This window comes from Callithrix jacchus, chromosome 9, assembly GCF_049354715.1.
Source record: "Callithrix jacchus isolate 240 chromosome 9, calJac240_pri, whole genome shotgun sequence".
Lineage (NCBI taxonomy): Eukaryota > Metazoa > Chordata > Mammalia > Primates > Cebidae > Callithrix > Callithrix jacchus.
In genome coordinates, this window is record NC_133510.1 from 134767501 (window position 1) to 134794405 (window position 26905).

The window sequence follows — 26905 nt, forward strand, 5'->3', positions numbered from 1 at the left end:
TACTTGTATGAGCCTCCTAATCACAGCTGGATTTAGATAAATTTGTCCATATTTACCAAGAACTCACTAAGGACCAGGTGCTGTGCTAGGAATTTTTCAACAGAGAGGCGGCCACATGTGCACAATAACTCAGGCATAAGAGTATTCTCTGTGGCCTTGATGGTAGCAGCAAAATAGCAGAACTGTCCAAACACCTATCAGTAGGAACGTGGTAGATACTGGGAAGCTCTACTGCATTCACAGCTGCCACATTCCCTCAGATCCCAAAGGCAACACCAGAAGCTCCTCTGGCATTTCTTCCCCTGCATCTCCCACTGCGTCTAGTGAGGCCAATGGGCAGGAACCAGAGGGTCTGCCTAAGGACAGGGTGGGCCCCACTGTCTGCTTTCTCTGAAAAAAAGCTACAGGAGCCACAAAATCTGGGTAAATGAGTGGGTGGGGGTTTTTAAGATGATAAAGTTCCCAGATAGGAGGATAATGAGAGGGGCAGCAGGATGGAGAAGTGAGTGGGAAAAGCCTGGGTTTGGGGGCCAGATGACACCCAGTTCTATTCCTGGGGCCACCCAGACCACCTGTGCAGCCTCAGAACACTGGCCAAACCTCTCTGGGCCTCCACAGTCTCACTATGGAAAAATGAAAAATGCCTTCCTCGTTAGGATGTGTGGGTGGCCGCACATATGTAAACAGACATTTGATGTATGAAGCTAATTTGTATCATAACATTTACTGTTATTATCCAATTCAAATCCACACCTACTTTTCTCTACTACCAGTTTCTGAACTGTGAGATGTCTAACAAGGTTGGGTATAAAATTTGGGGATCCTCGTCCCATTTTATTGAAAATATACTTCTTGGAGTTTAAGCTTTCTCCCTCCAGTAAACACGGAAACTTTTCAGAGGGGTCAGACTGTGCTTTCTTCATTGGGGCTTTTTGTGTAATGAGTGGAGCCTCTTTGTATTACCCCATTTTCACACTGCTGATAAAGACATACATGAGACTGGATAATTTCTAAAGAAAAAGAGGTTTAATGGACTCACGGTTCCACGTGGCAGGGAAGCCTCACAATCATGGCGGAAGGTGAAAGGCACGTTTTACATGGCAGCAGACAAGAAAGAATAAGAACCAAGCGAAAGGGGTTTTCCCCTTATAAAACCCTCAGATCTCGTGAGACTTACTCACTACCATGAGAACAGTATGCAGAAAACTGTCCCTGTGATTCAGTTATCTCCACTGGGTCCCTCTCACAACATGTGGGAATTACAGGAGCTACAATTCAAGATGAGATTTGGGTGAAGCACAGCCAGACCATATCACTCCTGAATCCACATGCAAGACATGAAGTGTGCACAAGGGAAAAGGAAGCACTGAAGCCAGTGAGCTGCTGGGGGTTACATGTTACTGCAGCACAGCACAGCCTATTCTGACTAATGCCTCTCCCGTTTATTGACACTGTGCAGTTGAGCCTCCTGGAACTAAGATACTCAGACAAAGGTGGGATCCAAAGTGACTGTGATTAATTCCACCTTCCAATTAAACATGAGCTTCCACAAGAAATCAGCCAGCATCACAGAAAGAAAAACAAAGTGAATCCCTTTCTTCCATTTCCAGGTTCTGTGATCTGGGACTCACTGGCATTTAAATCCTCAAATGCTTCTCCTTAGCTCCACCCCTAGCTTCCTTGTGGGCTTCTGGAGGAAGGGGGTATTTGTCAGTCACCGCCGCTCACTGCGCTTTCTTCACAGGGCCGCAGCATGTGACAAAAAATCAGGGGAAGGTGGCCGTTTGGCACCACTCCCACCAACGTCAGCTTGCTTGAAGGCTGGATTAAGGCCCGGGTGAAATCTACGGGAAGAAGCCGCTCTTCGTCAGGGGCCCTCCCTGAAGTGGGGCTTTGTCACGCTCCGGGTGAACCTCCAACTCTTTAATTAAAAACTGACGGTTGAGGGAGCCCAGCTGCCTGCAGACCATCTGACTTTGGTTCGTAGCCAGCTCCAACCCAAGTGGAGTGAAAGATGGAGTTCCTGGGCTCCTGATGAAATTAATTAAGAGAAAGCTGACAGGGAGATAGATGGAGGTTGCAGGACTCACAGAACCAGCCAGGGCTCCATTTGTAGGGAGCTTGTGTTGGGGGCCACAAGCTCAGTCTCCTACCAGGGCTGCTTTGGTGACACAAAGTCCTCAGAACTGGCCCAGAGCTGTCAAGAAGGAATAGAGCCCAGGGCGTGAGCCTTATTGCTTACCTGGAGAAGTTGCATGGTGAGTGTTGACATTTGGTCCAGGTTCTTCTTAAACACTGTGCAGGCCAAATCCAGCAGGTCTAGGCCGGACTGGGATGACAGGTCACTGCCTTGTGGCCCAGTCTGACAAGCTACAAGAACCGGTGCCCCTGACCACAGAGATCAGGATGAGGTGAGCTCATGGAAGCTCCCAGCTCAATTAGCTGAATTCACTGCTGCCTGTGGGCTGTGTGATGTGTGTGCATGTGTGTGTGCATCTGTGTGTCTGTATCTGTGTTTGTGCATGCGTGCACACCTGTGGTGCATCTGTATGTCCATGTGTGCATGTGTATGTATGTGCATCCATGTGTTTGCATATGTATGTGCATGTTTGTGCACCTGTGTGCATCTGTGTACCTATGTGCCTCTGTGTGCATCCATGTGTGCCTGTGTGCATCTGTGTGTGCATGTGTGCTTCTGTATGTGCATGTGTGTGTGCATCCATGTGTGCACCTGTGTGTGCACCCATCATATATGCATGTGTGCATGTGTGAATCTATGTGTGCATGTGTGCATCTGTATGTGCACGTGCCCCTGTGTACATCCATGTGTGTGCCTGTGTGCAGGTGTGTGCATGTGTGCTTCTGCATGTGCATATGTACATCCATGTGTGCCTGTGTGCACCTGTGCATGCATGTGTGTGCACCCATATGTGCATGTGTGCATCTGTATGTGCACGTGTGCACCTATGTGAACGTGTGTGCATCTGCGTGTGCATCCATGTGGGCTGGGAGAACTGTGTGTGCATCAGTGTGTGCACCAGTGTGTGCATTTGTGTATGTGTGTGTGCATCTCTGTGTGCATCTGTGCATACACACATGCACATGTTCTCTACCCATATCTCAAAGGGGGTGCGAGAGGATGCCACACAGAAGGCCTCGTGCAGAGCAGGCCATGGAGGAAGGAATATCAGGCCCTGCATCCTCTGCATCCCACAGCGTTTTTTCTGGGGATTCTAACCCAAACTGAAGCCCTTCAGCCTCACTGCATTTATCTACTTGCCCCAGAAGCTCCAGTTTGAGCCATACACCACCCACGCCCCTCCAGAGCTCAGTGACCACACAGCCTCACCCCATTTTCAATGCATCTAAGCTGCCCAGGGCTATGCTAAAGTCAACCTCAGTAATTGTGATCAATGGGCCTGGCTGGGGGTGTGCTGGAGTAGCAGTGGGCAGGGGAATGGGAAGAAGCCCATGGGGTGGGACCCTTTCCTAGAAGTCACTGCTTTCCCAGGCCTTGTTTAGGGGGACCCCATTTACAGGGCTCTCCACCAAGAAAATGATCACCTGGATTTAACCAACGCCCTCAGAGGCTGCTGACCCCATCGCCATCATGAGTGCCATCACTCACGAAATATCTCCTTTATGCACAGGTATTTAAGCTGTGGGGTTTGGAAACCAGAGTGTCACCGACAGAAGCAGGGCTGGTCAGCAACCTGCTGGGTGCTGGGTCCAGCTCTCAAATAGCTTTGCCTGCACTCAGCAGTGCCTCAATCCTTGTTTATGTCCATGCCCTCAGGCAGGTCAGGCATCGTTCCCACTCCCCCTGTGTCTCCTCCTGTGTCCTCTGAGACCAGACACTTCCCAGCTGTATGTTCCCTGTCTGGTCTCAGAGGACAGGTGGGTTTGCAATCCCTGGGGGAAGTAGGAAGTCCTGTAACCTCCTGGCTGTTATGAAACTGCTGCAATCCGCACTTGTCAGGAGCACATGTATTGCCAGAAGAAGAATTCAAATGTTCAATAAAATATGCAAAAGTTTTCAAAACAAGGTAATTCAGCATGACAGAGACAGTTCATCCACCTGCATGCACGCCCCCTCCTGCTTTTAGTAGCTGACAAACATACCAAGCTGGCTCTCACCAGGGAGTACATTTCCCAGCATTCCTTGGAGACACTACATTTCCCAGCATTCCTTGGAGACATGACATTTCCTAGCATTCCTTGCAGCTAGGTCTGCTCCAGTGCTGGGTTTGGGCTAAGGAAGCAGCAGCAAAATGATGTGAGCAAATTCCAGCCCACCGATTTCTAAGGGAGCTCCTTCCTTGCTCACTTGCTCTTCCCCAACCCTCTGAGCACATGGTGCAGGAAAGCAGCTTTGGCCAGCTGATGAGAACAGACTCTGGGGCATGGCAGAGACTTCAATCTGTGACATGATTCTCCCATCCCTCTCCCACTCCTCAGGCCTTGCTATTCCCTATGACACAACAGTATTGAAACTAGGCCAATCAGTAGCCCTACAGTGGCCTCTAAGTGTTCAAGTAAAAGGAAGGGTCGCACATCTCTCACCTTAAATCAAAAGCCAGACATGATTCAGCTGAGTGGGGAAGGCGTGTGGAAAGTCGAAATGGGCCAAAGGCCAGGTCTCTCACTCCAAACAGCTTGCCAAGTAGTGAGTGCAAAGGCAAGGTTCTTGAAGGAAATTGAAAGTGCCTCTCCAGTAAAACATGAATAAGAAAGCAAAAAGCCCTACTGCTGATATGGAGAAGGGATTCGCGAAGATCAAACCAGCCACAACATTCCTTTAAGCCAAAGCCCAACCCAGAGCAAGGCCTGAACTCGCTTCGATTCTGCGAAGGTTAAGAGAGGTGAGGAAGCTGCAGAAGCAAAGCTGTAAGCTAGCAAAGGTCGGTTTATGACGTTTAAGGAAAGACACCATCCCCACAGGATAAAAGTGCAAGGTGGAGCAATGAGTGCTGATGGAGAAGCTACAGAAAAACATCCAGAAGGTCTAGTTAAGGCCGTTGATGGTGGTGGCACTAAACAACAGATGTTCGGTGTAGACAAAACAGTCTCCTATTAGAAGAAGATGCCATCTCGGACTTTCATAGCTGCGGAAGAGAAGTCAATGCCTGGCTTCAAAGCATCAAAGGACAGGCTGACTCTTGTTAGGGGCTAATCCAGCTGGTGACTTCAAGTTGAAGCCAGTGCCCATTTAGCAGTCTCCAAATCCGAGGGCCCTTAAGAATGATGTAAATCTACTCTTCCTGTGCTCTGTAAATGGAACAACAAAGCCTGGAGGGCAGCACATCTGTTTATAGCATGGTTTACTAAATATTTTAAGCCCACCGTTGAGATCTACTGCTCAGAAGAAAAGAGTTTTTCCAAGTAGCACTGCTCATTGACAGTGCACCTTGTCTTCCAAGAGCACTGATGGAGATGTACAAGATTAATGCCTGTTAACACAACATCCATTTTGCAGCCCGTGGATCAAGGAGTAATTTTTACTTTCAAGCCTTACTTATGAAACAGACAAGCCTGGGCAACACAATAAGACCCCCATCACTATTTAAAAAAATTAGAAATTAGCCAGGCATGATGGCATGTTCCTGTGGTCCCAGCTACTTGGGAGGCTGAGGTGAGAGCATGGCTTGAGCCCAGGAGTTCAAGGCTACACAGTGAACCATGATTACACAACACTGTACGCTAGCCTGGGCAATGAGACCCTGTCTCAAAGAAAGAGAAAAGGAAATACACACGGTAAGCTATAACTGCCATAGTCATCAATAGCGATTCTTCTGAAGAACCTGGGCAAAGTACATTGAAAACCTCTGGAAAGGATACACCACTCCAGAGGACATTAAGAATATTCAGGATTCATGGGAGGAGATCAAAATAACATTAACAGGAGTTTGGAAGAAGCTGATTCCAACCCACATGGATGACTTTGAGGGGCTCAAGACTTCAGTGGAGAAAGTCACTGCAGATGTGGTGGAAATAGCAAGAGAACTAGAGTTAGAATGGAGCCTGATGATGGGACTGAATCACTGCACTCTCATGAGAAAACCTGGACAGATGAGGAGCTGTTTCTTATGAATGAGCAAAGAAACCGGTTTCCTGAGATGAAATCTACTTCTGGTGAAGATGATGTGAACATCATTGAAATGACAATAGAGGATATAGAATATTTCATCGATTCAGTTTATAAAGCAGTGGCATGGTTTGAGTGGACTAACTCCAATTTTGGAAGAAGTCTGCTGTGGGTAAAATGCTATCGAACAGAGAACTGTGGATAAAATGCTCTGAATCACAGGCTGCAGAGCAATCTTTCATGAAAGGGGCAAACGATGGGCAAACTTCACTGTGGTCTTATTTGAAGGCGTTGCCACAGCCAGCCTCGCCCTGGGCAACCCCCACTCAACAGTCAGCAGCTGTTCACACTGAGGCAAGACCCTCCGCCAGCAAAAACATCAGGACTCGCAGAAGGTTCAGATGAACCTTAGCATTTTCTAGGAATAAAGTCTTTTTAATTAGGTATGTGCATTTTCAGACATGATGCTATCACACACTTAATAGTCTATAGTTTCTTGAAAATTTAACTGTTATATTCACTGGAAAACAAAATATTCGTGGGACTTCCTTTATTGCAGTATTTGCTTTACTGTGGTGGTCTGAACAGACCCACAATATCCCCAAGGGATACTGGCCTCAGTTTCTTGAAACATTCTTTGGGGTCACTAAAGTGTATTCTGTTTGCTTATTAAAAGCAGATATCAAATGTGCACAGTTCATTTGTTAGCCCAGCACCCCCTGGTCCTGTGTCTTTTAGGACCAGCTGCCCCTTTCCTTTGGGGAGCAGCCTCCCCCTACCCCAGAGGCTCTGGTGAGAACCAACCATCACAATCATTCTTTCTCTTTTGCCACAGAGGTTTACCCTAAGGCACAGCACTCAAAGAGCACCAGTCAGAGCCTTCCCTGGGATTTAGACACAGAAGTCTAAAAGCCCTTCCTTGGGATTTAGACACAGGGCTCTGGAAGAACAGGACCAATCAGAGGCCTTCCCTGGGATTTAGACATAGAGGTCTGGGAGAACAGGACCAATGAGAGCCCCCTTCCCTGGGCTTTAGACACAGGGCTCTGGGAGAACGGGACCAATCATAGCCCTTCTCTGGGATTTAAACACAGGTCTCTGGGAGAGAGAAACCAATCATAGCCCTTCTCTGGGATTTAGACACGAGTCTCTGGGAGACAGGGACCAATCATAGCCCTTCTCTGGGATTTAAACACAGGTCTCTGGGAGAGTGGGACCAATCAGGGCCCAGGGACTTAGACACAGGGTTCTGGAGGAAAGATGCACTCCCAGGCTCCTGGAGCCAACAGCTGGGATTACAAACACCTGGAGCTGCTGCAGACCTGCCTCCCCTGCTGCTGCAAGCATGCAGTGGGACCTCCCCCCAGTGTGGACTTGGACAGGCAGCGTCAGCATCCTGGGCCCCACCCGGAGCTCCTGAACCAAAATCTGCAGTGTAAGGAATCCCGGTGATGGTTCACAGCAGAGCCTGAGAAGCACCCAGCAGGAGAGCATGAGGCCAGTGCACACCCCGTCCATTCCACGGTGCATCCAGGAACTTCTCGGATGCTCCCAAGTCCGAGGTGGGGTGCCCTGTGAGGGAGCCTGGCCCTCCTCTGCTAATTGTGACCTGAGATGCTCTGGAGAAGGAATTCAGCCAACACACTGGGATTCCCACATATCATCCCGTTCGCAAGGCCATGAGGACAGGCGTGGCTTGAGAGGTGCCCTTCATTTATTTGTCTTTGGAACGAATCCTGAGCCCCTTTCCGGAAGGTATCCCAGCTGGCTTCTCATTACATTGTCTGTTGCAGGGCAGACTGAATCAGCCTCTCTGGAAGTTCCCCAGACCTTTTTCACTGAAGGATTTCCACAAGGGGCTCCCACCCTGACCCTCTGCTCCTTTTGCTTTCTCCCATCCACTTCTCCTGACTTTGCTTTGAGAGAAGTCACCTTCCTCTCCTGGACACGCCCAGGAACTGTCCATCACAGCAACCCCTGCCCACAGCCAAGCAGTGGATGTGTGACTTGGGCTGGCCACTCACCCCCTGGAATCTGATGCTAGAGCAGAGGGACCTCAAACTGAGGAGCATGGAGGCCAGTAATTCCAGGGTTCTCCATGTTCAGGAGTGTTTGGCCCCCAGTATTTCATTATCTTTTTTTTTTTTTAATAAAGACAGGGGTCTCACTGTGTTGCCCAGGCTGGAGAGCAGTGGTATAATCACAGCTCACTGCAGCCTCAACCTCCCAGACCCACGTGATCCTCACACCTCAGTCTCCTGAGTAGCTGGGACTATAGACACACATCACCATGCCTGGCTAATTTATTTTATTTTATTTTGTAGAGATGGTATCTTGCTGTGTTGTCCAGGCTGGCCTCAAACTCCTGGCCTCAAGCAATCCTCCTGCCTCAGTCTCCCAAACTGTTGGGGTCACAGGCATGAGCCACCATGTCCTTCTTTCTTTATGGCTGGAAAGTATTTCATTGTATGTATATATTATCTTCCCCCTTTATCTGCAGGGGATAATTTCCAAGACCCCCAGTGGATGCCTGAAACCAGGAGTACTGAACCTGTTTCTTCCTATATATACGTAACTATGAGAAAGTTTATCATTTAAGCAAGTAAGAAATTAACAACAATAACAGCTATTAGAAGAGTTATAACAATGTACTGTTCACAACATCACAGAAAGAAGATGCATTCTCACTGTAGATCCTGGCAACCTCATTATAGGACTGTTTTTCTTTCCTCATTCAGTGGAGAACTTTCACGTTTTTACTTAAAGGAAGCACTTCATGGCCTTCCTGGACATGTGCAAATTGCCAGCACCACTAGCCTTGTGTCCTGGCCGTTATTAAGTAAAAAAGCACTGAGGACACAAGTACAGCGACACCCAGACAGATCTGATGACCAACGCAGCTAGTGAGTGGCCAGTGGGCAGGCAGAGTACACAGCATGGGTACGCTGGACAGAGAGATGATTCACACCCAGGTGGGACGGCAAGAGAGTTCGTCCTGCTACTCATAACGGCGTGCAACTTAAAATGTATGACTTGTTTATTTCTGAAATTTTCTTTTTAATATTTTTGGACTGTGATTGACCATGACTAACCAAAACCACCTCGGAAAGCCAACCTCGGAGAAGGAGGGGCTCCTGCGCTGCATCGTTAAGCCATCTGTTATTTGATGGACATGTGGGTTGTCTCCAGCTTCTATTCTGAGTAACGCTGCCCTGAAGGCTGGTGTACACGTTTCTGTGGGCGTGTTTTGCTTCTTCTTGGGTATGTAACCAGCAGTGGAGTTGCTGTGTGGTGTGGTGACTCTATGTTTAACCATTTGAGGAACTGCCAAACTGTTCTCCAATGTGGCTGCACCATCTTCCACCCCCACCACTGGTGATAAGGGCTCGGATTTCCCCGCATCCTTGGAAACACTTGTTATCTGACTTTCTCATCATAGGCATTTTAGCGTGTGTGAAGTGGTGTCTTACTGTGCGTCTGATTTGCACTTCCCTGATGACTAACGATGCCAATCATTCTTCATGTGCTTACTGTGTATTTAATGTGGTAATGTGTATATTTTCCTTGGGGAAATGACTATGCATACCCTTTGCCCATTTTTGGGGGGGATGCATTTTATTTTTTGCTATATTTTAAGTTCTGGGGTACATGTGCACAATGTGCAGGTTTGTTACATAGGTATACACATGCCATGGTGGTTTGCTGCACCCATCAACCCATGATCTACATTAGGTATTTCTCCTAATGCTGTCCCTCCCCCAGCCCCCCAACCCACAAAAGGCCCCAGTGTGTGATGCTCCCCTCCCTGTGTCTGTGTGTTCTCATTGTTCACACCCACTTATGAGTGAGAACATGCGGTGTTTGGCTTTCTGTTCTTGTGTCAGTTTGCTGAGAATGATGGTTTCCAGTTTCATCCATGTCCCTGCAAAAAACACAGACTCATCCTCTTTTACAGTTGCATAGTATTCCATGGTATATATGTGCCACATTTTCTTTCACTGATGGGCAATTCATGTTGGTTCCAGGTCTCTGCTATTGAGAACAGTGCTGCAATGAACATACGTGTGCATGAGTCTTTATAGTAGAATGATTTATAATCCTTTGGGTATATACCCAGTAACAGGATTGCTGGGTCAAATGATGTTCCTGGTTCTAGGTCCTTGAGGAATCGCCACACTGTCTTCCACAATGGTTGGACTAATTTACACTCCCACCAACAGTGTAAAAGCGTTCCTATTTCTCCGCATCCTCTCCCGCATCTGTTGTTTCCTGACTTTTTAATGACCACCATTCTAACTGGCATGAGATGGTATCTCATTGTGGTTTGATCTGCATTTCTCTAATGGTCATCATCTAATGATGATAAGCTTTTTTCCATGTTTGTTGGCTGCATAAATGTCTTCTTTTCTGTCTGTTCATATCACTTGCCCAGTTTTTGATGGAGTTGTGTTTTTTCCTGTAAATTTGTGTAAATTCTTTGTAGATTCTGGATATTAGCCCTTTGTCAAACAGATAGATTGCAAAAATTTTTTGCCCATTCTGTAAGTTAGTTGCCTGTTCACTCTAATGATAGTTTACTTTGCTGTGCAGAAGCTCTTTAGTTTAATTAGGTTCCATTTGTTAATTTTGGCTTCTGTTGCCATTGCTTTTGGTGTTTTAGTCATGAAGTCTTTGCCCATGCCTATGTCCTGAATGGTATTGCCCTTGCCTATGTCCTGAAGGTTTCCTTCTAGGGTTTTTAATGGTCTTAGTTCTTACATTTAAGTCTTTAATCCATCTTGAGTTAAGTTTTGTATAAGGTGTAAGAAAGGGGTCCAGTTTCAGTTTTCTGCATATGGCTAGCCAGTTTTCCCAATGCCACTTATTGAATAGGGAATCCTTTCCCCATTGCTTGTTTTTATCTGGTTGTCAAAGATCAAATTGTTGTAGATGGGTGGTGTTATTTCTGAGGTCTTTCTTCTGTTCCATTGGTCTATATATCTATTTTGGTACCAGTACCATGCTATTTTGGTTACTGTAGCCTTGTAATATAGTTTGAAGTCAGGTAGTGTGATGCCTCCAGCTTTGTTCTTTTTGCTTAGGGTTGTCTTGGCTATACAGGCTCCTTTTGGTTCCATATGAAATTTAAAGTAGTTTTTTCTAATTCTGTGAAGAAAGTCAATGGTAGCTTGATGGGGATAGCACTGAATCTATAAATTACTTTGGGCAGTAGGGCCATTTTCACATTACTGATTCTTCCTATTCATGAGCATAGAATATTTTCCCATTTGTTTGTGTCCTCTCTTATTTCCTTGAGCAGTGGTTTGTAGTTCTCCTTGAAGAGGTCCTTTACATCCTTTGTTAGTTGTATTCCTAGGTATTTTATTCTCTTTGTAGCAATTGTGAATGGGAGTTCACTCATGATTTGGCTCTGTTTGTCTATTATTGGCGTATAGGATGCTTGTGATTTTTGCACATCGATTTTGTATCCTGAGACTTTGCTGAAGTTGCTTATCAGCTTAAGGAGATTTGGGGCTGAGATGATGGGGTTTTCTAAATATACAATCATGTCATCTGAAAACAGAGACCATTTGATTTCCTCTCTTCCTATTTGAATACACTTTATTTCTTTCTCCTGCCTGATGCCCTGGGCAGAACTTCCAATACTATGTTGAATGGGAGTGGTGAGAGAGGGCATCCTTGTCTGTGCTGGTTTTCAACGGGAATGCTTCCAGCTTTAGCCCATTCAGTATGACATTGGCTGTGGGTCTGTCATAAATAGCTCTTATTTTGAGATACATTCCATCAGTATCTAGTTTCTTGAGAGTTTTTAGCATGAAGTGGTGTTGAATTTTATCAAAGGCCTTTTCTCTATCGATTGAGATGATCATGTGGCTTTTGCTGTGGTTCTGATTTTATTGTTTTGTGTGTGTTGAATCAGCCTTGCGTCCCAGGGATGAAGTCAGCTTGGCTGTGGTGGATAAACGTTTTGATGTGCTGCTGGATTCAGTTTGCCAGTATTTTACTGAGGATTTTCGCATTGATGTTCATCAGGGACATTGGCCTGAAATTTTCTTTTTTTGTTGTGTCTCTGCCAGGTTTTGGTGTCAGGCTGCTGGCCTCATAAAATGAGTTAGGGAGGAGTCTCTCTTTCTCCATTGTTTGAAATAGTTTCAAAGGTAATGGTACCCGCTTCTCTTTGTACCTCTGGTAGAATTTGGCTGTGAATCCATCCAGTCCTTGGCTTTTTTTGGTTGACAAGCTATTAATTACTGCCTCAATTTCAGAACTTGTTATTGGTCTATTCAGGGATTCAACTTCTTCCTGGTTCAGACTTGGGAGGGTGTATGTGTCCAGGAATTTATCCATTTCTTCTAGATTTTCTAGTTTATTTGTGTAGAGGTATTTATAGTATTCTCTGCTGGTAGTTTGTATTTCTGTGGGATTAGTGGTGATATCCCCTTTATCACTTTTTGTTGAATCTATTTGATTCTTCTCTCTTTTCTTCTTTACTAGTCTGGCTAGCAGTCTATATATTTTGTTGATCTTTTTAAAAAAACAGCTTTTTTTTTTTTTTTTAATATAGAGACAGTGTCTTGCCATGTTACCTAGGCTGGTCTTGAACTCATGGCCTCAAGCAATCCTCCTGCCTTGGCCTCTCAAAGTGCTGGGATTACAGGTATGAGCCACTATGACTGGCCCTCCACTTTCTTGATGGTGTTCTTCGAAACACAAAAGTTTTTCATTTTTATGAAATCCAATTTATCTTTATTTTGTTGCTCATTTTTTGTTATTGTTGTTGCTCATGGTTTTAAACCTTACCTAAGAATTTGTTGCCAAATCCAAGGTCTTGAAGACTCACTCCGTGCTTTCTTGTAAGAAGTTGTATAGTTTTAGCTCTGACAGGCAGGCCTTTGATTCACTTTGAGTTAACTTTTGGGCATGGTGGGTGGTAGAGTCCAGCTACATTCCAAGGCATGTGGAAAGCCAGTGGTCCCAGCACTGTATAATGAAAGAATAATTCTTACCACATTGAGTCGACTTGAAGCAGGAATGGCTGTGAGAAACAGACCTCTCGGACACCGAGCTAGGAAGGAAGGGGTAATTTATTCAGCTGGGAGCAAGGCAGCATAGCTGCCCAATGGTGAAGCTCGTCTAACTTTCTGTATATAAAGGCTCCCAGCTCTAGAAATTACACGTGAAGGGGTCTTGGGCTTACAGCTTTAGAAATTACATGTGAAAGCATCTTGGTTCATGGAGTAGGCATGGGGTATGTGGCTTAGGTGAGGGTTTGATCTTGTTTAGGTAAAAATAATGCCTTCTGGAAAGATGCCTCCATATCATGCCTGGGATCTATAGAAGAGATCGTGGTAAGCAGTAGGGATCTTATTTTTAACCTGGCAGGCAGCACCAACTGGTCCCCCTTCTGGCTGACTTCTGGCTTCTCCTTTTGAGATGCAATATAGAGGGCTGAGGGGGATTAAGGGTCTCCTTCCTTAGTCTTGACAAGCTTATGGAAAATCTATTGGCCCCAGATATGGAATTTTATTTCTGGAGTCTCAGTTTTATTCCATCAATCTTGATGCCTATCCTTGTGCCAGTACCACCCTGTCTTGATTACCACCCCTTTAAGGTAAGTTTTGAAAGTGAGCTGTTCTACTCTGTTCTCCCTTTTCAAGGTAACTATCGCTATTCAGCATCCCTTGCAATCCTGAATGAATTCTAGAACCAGTCAGTTTCTACAGAGAAGTTAGCTGGGATAATGGTAGGGATTGTGTAGAATGTGCAGATCAGCTTGGGGAGTGTTGCCATCCTAATATCAGGTCGTCTGATTCAATAACATGAGATGCTTTTTCACCTAGTTCTTAAGTTTTTCTAAACAACGTTCTGTGGTTTTCAAAATACATGTTTTATAATTGTTTTTTGTTAAATTCATGTCTAAGTATTTTATTCTTTTTGACGGTATTACACATGGAATTATTTTCTTAAACCCACTTTTTATTTTGTATTGCAAGTGCACAGAAATACAATTGATTTTGTCTATTAATCTTGTATCCTGCAACGTTGATGAATTCACGGGGTTTTTGTTGTTGTTGCTGCTGTTTTGTTTGTATGTGTGTGTATTTGTTTGGAGACAGTCTCGCTCTGCCACCCAAGCTGGAGTGAAGTGGCAAGATCTCTGCTCACTGCAGCCTCCACCTCCCAGGTTCAAGCAATTCTCCTGCCTCAGCCTCCTAGGTAGCTGGGATTACAAGTGCATGCCACCACACCAATCTATTTTTTGTATTGATTAGAAACAATGTTTTGCCATGTTGGCCAGGCTGGTCTCAAACTCCTGACCTCAAGTGGTCCACCCACCTCAGCCTCCCAAAGTGCTGCAGGAATTACAGGCATGAGCCACCGTGCCTGGCCCACATCTGTTTCTAATATCAACATTTTTTCCCTTAACAAATATCAGATCTAGGTACTCTTCAGCTCAACTTGTTCCAACTAATTTTAAACCTCATCTCTTATTGTAGGGAATATAGAGGTTGTACTGGCCTAATGGTAAAGATTTCGCTTCACGAAAAAGAATTCTCAGGGTTAGAAACACTTCTCTTTGCTGTCTAATCTCCATGCAAATAGAACAAGGCTGTTTATGAGGGCAGCACCAATAACCACTTCTTATGTGGCTAATGTCAACAGCTAACGTGTCAACTGCTGGTGTTGCAGGAAACGGGTCCTGATCCAGACCCCAAGAGAGGGTTCTCTGATCTCACACAAGAAGGAATTCAGGGTGAGCCCTCAGTGCCAAGCAAAAGCAAGTTTATTAAGAAAGTAAAGCAGTGTAAGTACAGTCACTCCACAGACAGAGCAGGGCGTTCCTAAGTACAGGAGGAAGGCATCCACCCTCAGCAGTGAAAGTACAGTCACTCCATAGACAGAGCAGGGTGTTCCTAAGTACAGGAGGAAGGCATCCACCCTCAGCAGTGAAAGTACAGCCACTCCACAGACAGAGCAGGGCGTTCCTAAGTACAGGAGGAAGGCATCCACCCTCAGCAGTGTAAGTACAGTCAGTCCACAGACAGAGCAGGGCGTTCCTAAGTACAGGAGGAAGGCATCCACCCTCAGCAGTGAAAGTACAGTCACTCCACAGACAGAGCAGGGCGTTCCTAAGTACAGGAGGAAGGCATCCACCCTCAGCAGTGAAAGTACAGTCACTCCACAGACAGAGCAGGGCGTTCCTAAGTACAGGAGGAAGGCATCCACCCTCAGCAGTGTAAGTACAGTCAGTCCACAGACAGAGCAGGGTGTTCCTAAGTACAGGAGGAAGGCATCCACCCTCAGCAGTGAAAGTACAGCCACTCCACAGACAGAGCAGGGCGTTCCTAAGTACAGGAGGAAGGCATCCACCCTCAGCAGTGTAAGTACAGTCAGTCCACAGACAGAGCAGGGCGTTCCTAAGTACAGGAGGAAGGCATCCACCCTCAGCAGTGAAAGTACAGTCACTCCACAGACAGAGCAGGGCGTTCCTAAGTACAGGAGGAAGGCATCCACCCTCAGCAGTGAAAGTACAGTCAGTCCACAGACAGAGCAGGGCGTTCCTAAGTACAGGAGGAAGGCATCCACCCTCAGCAGTGTAAGTACAGTCAGTCCACAGACAGAGCAGGGCGTTCCTAAGTACAGGAGGAAGGCATCCACCCTCAGCAGTGTAAGTACAGGCAGTCCACAGACAGAGCAGGGCGTTCCTAAGTACAGGAGGAAGGCATCCACCCTCAGCAGTGTAAGTACAGTCACTCCACAGACAGAGCAGGGCGTTCCTAAGTACAGGAGGAAGGCATCCACCCTCAGCAGTGTAAGTACAGGCAGTCCACAGACAGAGCAGGGCGTTCCTAAGTACAGGAGGAAGGCATCCACCCTCAGCAGTGTAAGTACAGGCAGTCCACAGACAGAGCAGGGCGTTCCTAAGTACAGGAGGAAGGCATCCACCCTCAGCAGTGAAAGTACAGTCAGTCCACAGACAGAGCAGGGCGTTCCTAAGTACAGGAGGAAGGCATCCACCCTCAGCAGTGTAAGTACAGTCAGTCCACAGACAGAGCAGGGCGTTCCTAAGTACAGGAGGAAGGCATCCACCCTCAGCAGTGTAAGTACAGGCAGTCCACAGACAGAGCAGGGCGTTCCTAAGTACAGGAGGAAGGCATCCACCCTCAGCAGTGAAAGTACAGTCACTCCACAGACAGAGCAGGGCGTTCCTAAGTACAGGAGAAAGGCATCCCCCCTCAGTACAAAGCTTGTATATATGGGGAGATGAGCTCTGCTACCAGGGTTTGTGATACAGGATTAATTTTCTTAATTACTATATTTTGCAAGAATCGATATTATCTTTTAAGCAAAATTAGGAATATCTTTTTTCTCCAGATGTCAAGATATCTGGACTCTCCCAAGTCTGGGTCTGTTTAGTAAACATTAATCTGTTCTCTTAACTGTGAACATCTAGAGGCCAGGAATGCCTAATTTTCTGAGAATGCAGCCCAGCAAGTCCCAGCCTCATTTCCCAGCCCTCACTCAAGATGGAGTTGCTCTGGTTCGAATGCCTCCGACGCCAGGGTAGAATAGACTGCCTCATGAGGCAAAACGCATGCTTACAGGGTCAAGGCGACTACACATAATCAATCATGTGGGTTGGACCGAGAAAAAAGGGCCCTGTTACCAGACAGAACACAGTGGCCACAGGGAGTGGTGGAGACTGCAGTAAGCTGGATTGCACTGGGTGTCCCCTTCAGAGTGCGGCACTGCCCCGCTTCAGATGAACCTGTAAATCTAGGTAGGCCAAATAATGAAGACCCATGGGTCAGATGTAGCCCGTGAGTCACAATGTGACTCAGCCATGCATTTTCAGCCAGAGGGCTCAGGTCCCCATGAGGAGAGCTTCTTGTAATCACCCAAAGGGTTCTTCTAGTTTCGGGGAAGGGGTGGGGTGGCTTTGGGGCAATGGGTGCTTGCTGCTGACTGGTTGGGTGTACAATCACAGGGGAGTGGGAAATGGTCTTCCTGCCTGCTGGGTCACTTCTGGATGGGGCCACAGGAACAGGTGGCAGGCCCAGCTGGAGCCATCAGTCATCAGACATGCAAAGATCCCTGAAAAGGCCAGTGTTAGATTCTGCGATAGTAATGTTACCTGCAGGAGTGACTGGGGACTTGCATGTCTCGTGACCTCTGGAACAATGGCTAGCAAAGGTTGACGTCTACATCCAGAAGAATTCAGCCTGCGTTATCCTCCCAGCCAGTGGTTTCATTAGCTTTACAAAGCCAGTTGAGTTTAGGGGAGGACTTACCATGGTTTAAACTATAAAGTCAATGTCTCCCCGATCTGCTTGGCTTAAGCTTAGGAATAACTGAAGGCTAAAGGCAAGGGGCTTGGTTAGAGCAGATCTCTGCACTGCCAGAATTTTCTCACGGAGACAATTTTTGCAAAGCGATTTCATTCTTATCCAGCAGATCTCTGCACTGCCAGAATTTTCTCACGGAGACAATTTTTGCAAAGCGATTTCATTCTTATCCCCCCAGGGATAAGCCTCACTGCCTCAGTGCAATCAGAGTGAGGTTGGGGCAAACAGAATATTCCCCCATGGAGCCAGTCTTCAAGAAAAGGACTAAAAGGCCAAGGGGCAGAACTGGAATCCCGAAGCCCCAGTCGGACTTTGTGAGAAGCCAAGGGGAACAACCACGTGTCGTCCACTGTGTTACCGGAAAGGGGTCCCAATCTAGACCCCAAGAGAGGGTTCTGCATCTCTCACAAGAAAGAATTCCAGGTGGACCCATCGAGGGAAAGCACGTTTACTAAGCAACTAAAGGAATGGAAGGGTGGCTACTCCACAGGCAGAGCAGGCTCCAGCACTGCCGGCTATCCTTAGGGTTATTCTAGATTATATGCTAAACAAGGGGTGCACTATTCATGAGTTTTCCAGGAAAGGGGTGGGCAATTCCTGGAAGTTCCCTCTGCCTTTTCAGACCATATAGGGTAACTTCCTGACATCGCCATGGCATTTGTAAACTGCTGGGGCGCTGGGAAGTATCTTTTAGTAGCTGATGCGTCATAATTAGCATACGAAGATGACCACAGCTCACTTTCGTCGCCGTCTTGGATTTGGCAGGTTTGGGCCGGCTTCTTTACTGCGACCTGTTTTGTTAGCAAAGTCTTTGTGACCTGTGCCTTGTGCCTGACCTTCTATTTCACCCCGTGACTTTGAACGCCTAATCTCCTGGACTGCAGCCCAGCAGGCCCCAGCCTTCCTTTACCCAGCCCTACTCAAGATGGAGTTGCTCTGGTTCAAATGCCTCTGACCGTGGGTTTCTCATGTGAGACTGCACCAGGGCCCTCCAGCTGGCAGGAGGTGTCCACCCTTACCCTGCCCAAGCAAAGGCTTTGGGAGGCAAGTGTGTGAAGCAGAGTTAAGTGAATCTCCCAGGAACGACAGAGCTATCCTCCAGCAGAAGCCTGCCTGAGGAACCCTGATGAGGACCCTGAATTAAACAGAGCAGGACCTAGTTTATCAGCTCCTCAGGTTTTCTAGGAACTCCTAAGCCCAAACACGGCCAGGCGCGGGACGGAGATCTGGTGACAAATGAGGTTAAAATTCTGCTCTGTCCACCTGCAGCTGAACCTGGGAAGGATCAGAGGGCTGGCCATGGGGAGGGAGATTCGGGCCTCGGGCTGTACTACAGCCCCTCCAAATCCTCACCTCAGGTCCAGGGGGAAGGCAGAAGGGAGCCAGTCCGTGGCTATCCCCAGGACCCCACAGCTCCACGCTCTGCCTGCCTTCCCTGTCCTCCTCTCCCTCCGCTCGGGACCAGGCCCTCTCTGCAGTCAGGGAGGGTTTGTCAGCTTGGGGCTGCCCCTTTGTGAAGCTGGCCTTTCAGTGGTTGGTTTTGCTCTCTCTTCCGCTCCCCATTTGCAGTTCTCCCACGTACCCTCCTCTCAGCAACACGCAGCCCTCCAGGGAGCCTCCCGGAGGCCTCTGTGAAAACGTCTTGTTTGGAGGTTCATGTTCCCCCTCCCAGATGTGCTTCCGTATCGCCCTGTGGCTTCTATTGCTGCACCTGGGGAGCGGCAGTGGCAGCACTGGGACCCAGGGCCCGTCAGGGAGGTAAGACCAGGGTGGACATGCCCAAGAGGTTGCAGGGTAGCCACAGCCCTGATGGGCAGGAGCGCCCTGGTGTCCACAGAGGCTGGGGCAGGCCGTAGCCACAGCTGCAGTCCCTGTTCTCAGCTGTGGGACTGTCACCACCCTCCAGGGCGTCCCAGATAGCAGGGACAACTGTACCCAGCCCACAGTCCCTGCCCATCAAACACGGTGCCCAGCACAGGGTGGACATTCCATGAGTCTTTCTTCAGTGAAAGAATCTACAACCTGGATGAGTAACTGTTCTGCTTTGCACTATTTCAAAGGAATGCCAACTCGGGGAGCTGAACTGAGATGGAGCTGCCACACGTGACAGACGCCACAGCAGGACAGGACAGCAGTGCCCTCAGGCTGGAGGCAGACACCCCCACCAGCTCCACCCACCATCGCGGTTGTTGGCTACAAAGCCCAGGGTTGGTCTCTCAATTCAGACCTCGAGACCTCTGACCCTGAGCTCCAGGAGCCCAGAGCTCCCCCAGCAAGGTCCCCAGAGCACCCACTCCTGACGCCTGTTCAGACACAGGCCAACATTCTGTCAACGTGTAGTATTCTCACTTATTTTTAGCACCTGTTCCTACAGCAAAAACCCAGACCTGCTGAACCTCAGGTCTGAAGCAATGATGTCTTCATCCCGTGCCAAAAATCAGCCTCTGCCACAGATCCGGAGCAGTGGTCCTCAGTGTGGCATCAATCAGCAGTGCCGGCATCACCTGGGAACCTGCTGCCTCACACGCGCTGGCTCAGCCATTCCCAGCCCTGCTGCAGGTTAGACTCACCTGGTAAGAGTTTGAAATCCCCGAGGCACAGGCCCCATCTGATACCAATTATAGCCCATGTCTGTGCGGGAAGCAGATGCAGTGATTGGGAAAGGCCCCAGGTGATCAGGGCAGTTTGGGAGCTGCTGATGGGTGGCGCAGAAGCCCTGCCGATGCTTCTGATGCCGCTGCTGTGTGGGCAGCACCACCTGTGCCCTCAGCCTCAGGCTGGCAACCTTTGGATGGCAACTCAGCCCTCGCTTACCAAGGCGTGGGCAGATGATGGAGCGTGCCAGGCTGCGGGCAAGCCGAGCAGGGGCCCGGCCTGCCAACTCTTGCAGGAGCTGAGTGAGGCCAGCCAAGGGGAGCCATTCCGGACCCTGCAGGGCTGCACCCCAGGACCGGAGAGCTTGGAGGGGTTTTCTCAGCCTCTGTGATTCACAGCTGACTGTGAGTGAATCATTCCTGGGGTTACAGGAATCACGCTCCCTCTGTGGGAAGGACAATCCCTGGCTGGCTGAGGCTGGGGTAGGGGATACCTAGACTCCACAGTCTGCACCTCCACCTTTACTGGGAGCTCTTTCCCCCCTGCCAGGCCCTGGCATCCTCCCCGAGGCCCAGCATATGCAGGAGGCTGGGCCTGGTCCTGGCTCCCATTGGGAGTGGGACAGCTGTTGCCACAATACCGGTGGAAGCTCCCCTGGAGGGGCTCTGTGGGCTCTTGGGCTCAGGGACAATGCAGAGAAAGGCCGAGACTGGGGCAGCTGCCTGTGTGGAATGCTGGCTCGGACCTTGGCAGCAAGTTCCAATTTCCCTGGGGCTGGACTTCCCTCTCCACGGGCATCGTGGCTGTCACAGGATAGGTGGGCACTACCTGGCCAAGACCCAGAGACAGAGGAGTCCCCCTTCCAGGTCATGAACCCTGGGGAGAGGGGAGTGGGCAGTCACAGAGGAGCCCACCAGCATCCCTGAGGATGTGGGGAACTTTGAGGAAAGGGGCCCCCTGGCCCCGCGGGAGAATGGCCACAGTCTCTGCTTCTCTTTCCTGGTTTTTGTCAAACCATCTTGGGGCCAAGCGGATCCTGAAGACCCGGATTTCCCACAAGCAGGAGTGTCCCAGGCTTGTTCCTGTAGCCTGGTGATTCCGGCACAGCAGTCCTGATGGCACCAGGCAGGCTGCAGGCGGGACCAAAAGATAGAACCTGCCTGATGGCACCAGGCGGGCTGCAGGCGGGACCAAAAGATAGAACCTGCCTGATGGCACCAGGCAGGCTGCAGGCGGGACCAAAAGATAGAACCTGCCTGATGGCACCAGGCGGGCTGCAGGCGGGACCAAAAGATAGAACCTGCCTGATGGCACCAGGCGGGCTGCAGGCGGGACCAAAAGATAGAACCTGCCTGAGGACACCTGGTCCTCCACCCACTACCACAGCTGACCCACCCACAGAGCAGAGCGGGCAGGGACAATCCACAGCTGACCCACCCACAGAGCAGAGCAGGACCAAAAGATAGAACCTGCCTGAGGACACCTGGTCCTCCACCCACTACCACAGCTGACCCACCCACAGAGCAGAGCGGGCAGGGACAATCCACAGCTGACCCGCCCACAGAGCACAGTGGGCAGGGACAATCCACAGCTGACCCGCCCACAGAGCAGAGCGGGCAGGGACAATCCACAGCTGACCCGCCCACAGAGCAGAGCAGGCAGGGACAATCCACAGCTGACCCGCCCACAGAGCAGAGCGGGCAGGGACGATCCACAGCTGACCCGCCCACAGAGCAGAGCGGGCAGGGACAATCCACAGCTGACCCGCCCACAGAGCAGAGCGGGCAGGGACAATCCACAGCTGACCCGCCCACAGAGCAGAGCGGGCAGGGACAATCCACAGCTGACCCGCCCACAGAGCAGAGCGGGCAGGGACAATCCACAGCTGACCCGCCCATAGAGCAGAGCGGGCAGGGACAATCCACAGCTGACCCGCCCACAGAGCAGAGCGGGCAGGGACAATCCACAGCTGACCCGCCCACAGAGCAGAGCGGGCAGGGACAATCCACAGCTGACCCGCCCACAGAGCAGAGCGGGCAGGGACAATCCACAGCTGATCCACCCACAGAGCACAGTGGGCAGGGACAATCCACAGCTGACCCGCCCACAGAGCAGAGCGGGCAGGGACGATCCACAGCTGACCCGCCCACAGAGCAGAGCGGGCAGGGACGATCCACAGCTGACCCGCCCATAGAGCAGAGCGGGCAGGGACGATCCACAGCTGACCCGCCCACAGAGCAGAGCGGGCAGGGACGATCCACAGCTGACCCGCCCACAGAGCAGAGCGGGCAGGGACGATCCACAGCTGACCCGCCCACAGAGCAGAGCGGGCAGGGACGATCCACAGCTGACCCGCCCACAGAGCAGAGCGGGCAGGGACGATCCACAGCTGACCCGCCCACAGAGCAGAGCAGGCAGGGACAATCCACAGCTGACCCGCCCACAGAGCAGAGCGGGCAGGGACAATCCACAGCTGACCCGCCCACAGAGCAGAGCGGGCAGGGACAATCCACAGCTGACCCGCCCACAGAGCAGAGCGGGCAGGGACAATCCACAGCTGACCCGCCCACAGAGCAGAGCGGGCAGGGACAATCCACAGCTGACCTGCCCACAGAGCAGAGCAGGCAGGGACAATCCACAGCTGACCCGCCCACAGAGCACAGTGGGCAGGGACAATCCACAGCTGACCCGCCCACAGAGCAGAGCGGGCAGGGACAATCCACAGCTGATCCACCCACAGAGCACAGTGGGCAGGGACAATCCACAGCTGACCCGCCCACAGAATAAGAGTGGGCAGGGACAATCCACAGCTGACCCGCCCACAGAGCAGAGCTCAAAGGGACAATCTAGGAGACGCTGCTGGACCTCGTGACCTCAAGTCAGTGCCAGCAGCTACAGGGCAGTCTCACAGTTAACCACGGCCTTTCATCAGGTCGGCAGGGGAAAAGCCAGGGACCCTTGAGCCCTGGCGTTGAGAGGAGCAAGCCCCATGAATAGATTCCTCAAAGGACATAACACAGGTCCTCTCTGACCCCATCTGGTCCAATTTTCCAGAACCTTCTGGGGAGTCGGTGAAGCCAGTGACGGTGGCCACATCACCTGGTGGGTGCATCATGCCCTGCCCTGCCTGACAGTAAGGTCAAGGATTAACAGGCAGTGAATTAGCCACACACAGGAGTCGGGGTGGTGGGCACTGGAGGCTCCTTCTGCTCATGCAGAGGGCGACCGGGAATTAAGAGAGAAGGTCACATCTCACAGGGAGCCACACAGGTTACAATGCCCCAGTCAGGGGAGCAGAGCCCTGGGTGGCCTCACCTCAACATGGCGGTGAGAACCCCTCAAGGGAGCCAGGGTTAGCTAGCAGGTGGCTCCTCAGCTCCTGCATTGATAAACCTGCCCTGGACACCAGGCCAGTGGGTGACCATGACAACACGGCAGCCCCAAGATCCAGCGATCTGCGTCTACACAGAAAGGAGGACATGTGCAGGGGAGGGGCACAGGGTTCCTGAGCACGGCTGGAGACAGGACAGGTGGAGACACCTGCGTGTGTCCCAGGAGGGGTTCGCTCCAGGACACCTGGGGATCCTGGTTCAAGACATGTACTGAATAGACACATGCACGTGGCTGTGTCCAGGCAACGTCACGTCAGGGAAAACAAGCCGCAGAGCCCAGAGGAAGGATGAAGAGACCCCAACATGCAAAGCGTTGTGCATGAATTTGAAATGGACATACATGGACAAGAAAGCCACACAGCGCTGGCCACGGTCACTGCCTCTCAGAGCAGAGGGGCCATGGGCTTCTGGCATCCTCTATGGTGTTTTACTTCTTGCAATTTTTAATGTGAACATAAATACTAATAATTACAAATTAGGAACAATAGGTGTGTGCTCTTGCTGTAAGTTCCCTTTCAGCTTCTCTGCTCTTACAATGTCTTTAAAAAGAGAACTCAACGAGCTACTTCTTTTACCCAAAACTCACCTCTGCTTTCATCCATAAATTGTGTTATGCAAAACTGCACGGCTAGTTCAAAAAGAATTTGGTCCCAAATCTTCCCAATTTACAAATAACTGAATAAAAACAGATCTGTAGCCCCCTGAGTTAATCAGAGCCATCCCCACAAAGGCACAGGGTCACTTACCTACTTTGCAGATGTCCCGATGGATGCCTTCCTCAAGGTCACCTTCGGGTGGAATGTTCTGTGGACAGAATGGAGCAAGTACTGGGCACTGCAGGGCTCAGCTCCATGTCCCCAGGCTTCATGGGACAAAGATGAAGCAGGCTGGGGCCCCCACCACAGCACCCCCAGCCAGCATCTTGCAATCTCCTGGGCCTCTGGGGACAGGGGAGCAGAAAAGTCTTCTCTGATGGGGGCAGCACCAGCAAGAGAGGCACAGCCAGGGGCAGGGGGGTGCTGCTCTGAAGCAGCAGGAGGCAGAACTGAGGGAGGAGGGGAGCTGGGGGAGCTGAGGGAGGAGGGGAGCTGGGGGAGCTGAGGGATGGGGGGAGCTGGAGGGCTGGCATAGCTGGAGGGGCTAGGGGAGCTGGGGGGCTGGAGGGGCTGGGGAGGCTGGGGGAGCTGGGGGAGCTGGGGGACTGGCAGAGCTGGTGGGGCTGGGGGAGCTGGAGGGGCTGGGGAGGCTGGGGGAGCTGGGGGAGCTGGGGGGCTGGCAGAGCTGGTGGGGCTGGGGGAGCTGGGAGGGCTGGGGGGTGGGGGAGCTGGGGGAGCTGGGAGGACTGGGGGAGCAGGGAGAGCTGGGGGAGCTGGTGGAGCTGGGGAGCTGGTGGTGCTGGGGGAGCTGGGGTTCTGGAGGAGCTGGGTGGGCTGCGGGAGCTGGGGAGCTGGCAGTGTTGGGGGACTGGGGGAGCTGCGTGGGCTGGGGGAGCTGCTGGGGGAGCAGGTGGAGCTGGGAGGCTGGGGGGCTGGAGAGGCTGGAGGGGCTGGGGAGGTTTGGGGGGCTAGGGAGCTGCAGGGGGATGCCCAGATGCTGGGGAGCACACACACGCAGTCAGTCAGGCCGAGTGTGAGCTGAAGGCCCCAAATGTGCTGTTTGCCTGTGTGGTGCTGTGTATGTTAGGAAATTTCACATAAAACTCAGAAGATCTACAACACTGGGTCTGTATCCCCAGGGACCAAGCCTGGGGGAAGTGGGTGTGGGCAGGGCTGGAGCCGAGCAGCCGCTGGGAGCCCCGGAGTCCCGGCCCTCCCTCCACTCCCGGGTCTCTAGCACTCACTGACAGCGCCATCCTTGGTCCCAGGGGAGCTGAGTTTTCAACCCAGATGGGAACATGAGAGCCACGCACAGCGCAGTCAGGTCCAGAGGGACCTTGTCCTGACCTACTCTAGCCCCGACTGTCCTGGAAGCCTGTGCAGGCACAACGCAGTCACCCTGGAGGCACCGGGGTCATGGTCGCTGTGAGCCTCCCAGAAACTCAGGTTTCTTCGGTTGGTTCATCGGCAATGTGGGACGCTGGTCTGGTTCAGACCTGCCCTCCAGTGTGAACTGAACTCTCAACCGTGTCTCTCCCTCTGAGGTCCCCATCCCTGTCTGCTCTGAGAAACTCCGGAGTCCCACTTGAGAAGAAAGGGGCGTGCAGACACCTGATTCTCACGCTCTGCAAGCCGCAGAGGCGCAGAGAGGAACACAAAAGAAAGAACTCTGAAACTGCGTGGGATCTGGAGTTGGGGCACCTTGGACAGAAAGTGTTTTCACGGTAGCGCTGAGTCACCCAGTTACATGGCTCTCAGTGGAAAGCGTGGCACACGAAGCCAGGCTGGGACCCACAGCAGGGGCTCTGCAGTTGGCAGTTAGCAGCTGCAATATCTCCGAGAACCCTGCAGAGATGGAGCCCACAGACGAAGGCAGAGCCTGAACCAGAAGCCAGCAGAAGAGGGGCCAGGCGACTGAGTTTAGTGCTGTCAGCCAGAGGCTGGGGAGGGAGCATCCTTGTGCCCGAATCCACAGTGAGCCTTGAACCCAGCATCCAGGCCTCCACCCTCTCATTCCTCAGGCCTCCTGGACAGGCAGGACCCGCCAGTGCACGCAAAATTGCCCTCTATGAACCAGCAGCGCTCAGGTCACTGGTACTGAAGCCACGGGACTTGTGGAGAGGTTCTGTCCACAGGAAAGAAGCCCTGAGCATCCTGGGAGCTGCAAGGAGGACTTTCCAGAGACAAACAGGAGAAATAACCACAGAGGCCCCGCCCCATTATCATAACTCCACCCCAGTCACATGGCCCTCTTCAAATCCGAGTCACATGGCCCCACCCCAGTCACATGGCTCCTCTTTATTCACACGGCCCCACTCACATGGCCCCGCCCCACTCACATGGCCCTCTTCAAATCCGAGTCACATGACCCCACCCCACTCACACGACCCGCCCCTCTCAAGTGGCTCAACACCCTCTTACATGGTCCTGCCCCTCATGGTGAGACCCACAGCCCCTCCTCAGACCCACTCTGACCCCAGGACTGTTCTCTACCATCCTGGATGGCCAACTCACCCGTGACTCTCCTGCAGAGGCTCCATGGCCACATGTGCAGGGCACGAGAGGCCAGCCAACCTATAAGGACACTGCCTGTGGTCACATGGGCTGAACACTCCAATCAGCTAAGGCTGTGGGTGGTACCAGGAAGGTTCTGACTGCTATGGGTGGAGCCTTGCTGATGGACACGCCCCCATCTCCCTGGCAACCAACCCTCCTCCCACCTGGGCTCCCTGTGCACCTGGCTCTCCTCTCACCTGGATGAGGCAGCACCTTTCACCCCTGTCCCTCCCACAGAGTCCCCACAGCAGCAGGTCAGCTTCAAAAGCGTGGCTCAGACTGACTCTCCCTCTAGAAGCCGCAGGGGTCCCAGCCTCCTAGTATAACCCAAAC

The 26905-nt window shown here is 50.9% G+C and overlaps 1 long non-coding RNA gene across 1 annotated transcript in view; it reads right to left on the bottom strand.

The window, feature by feature from the left end:
* The window catches only part of LOC128928700 (uncharacterized), a 60009-nt gene extending 33415 nt beyond the window's left edge, over positions 1-26594 (bottom strand). Inside the window, exons 1-2 of the long non-coding RNA XR_008474128.2 lie at positions 26531-26594; positions 24167-24224 (exon numbers count right to left, since the gene is read on the bottom strand). This is a non-coding gene — a long non-coding RNA (uncharacterized LOC128928700). The remainder of the gene's footprint in view (positions 1-24166; positions 24225-26530) is intronic.
* Between the last annotated feature and the right edge of the window lie 311 nt (positions 26595-26905).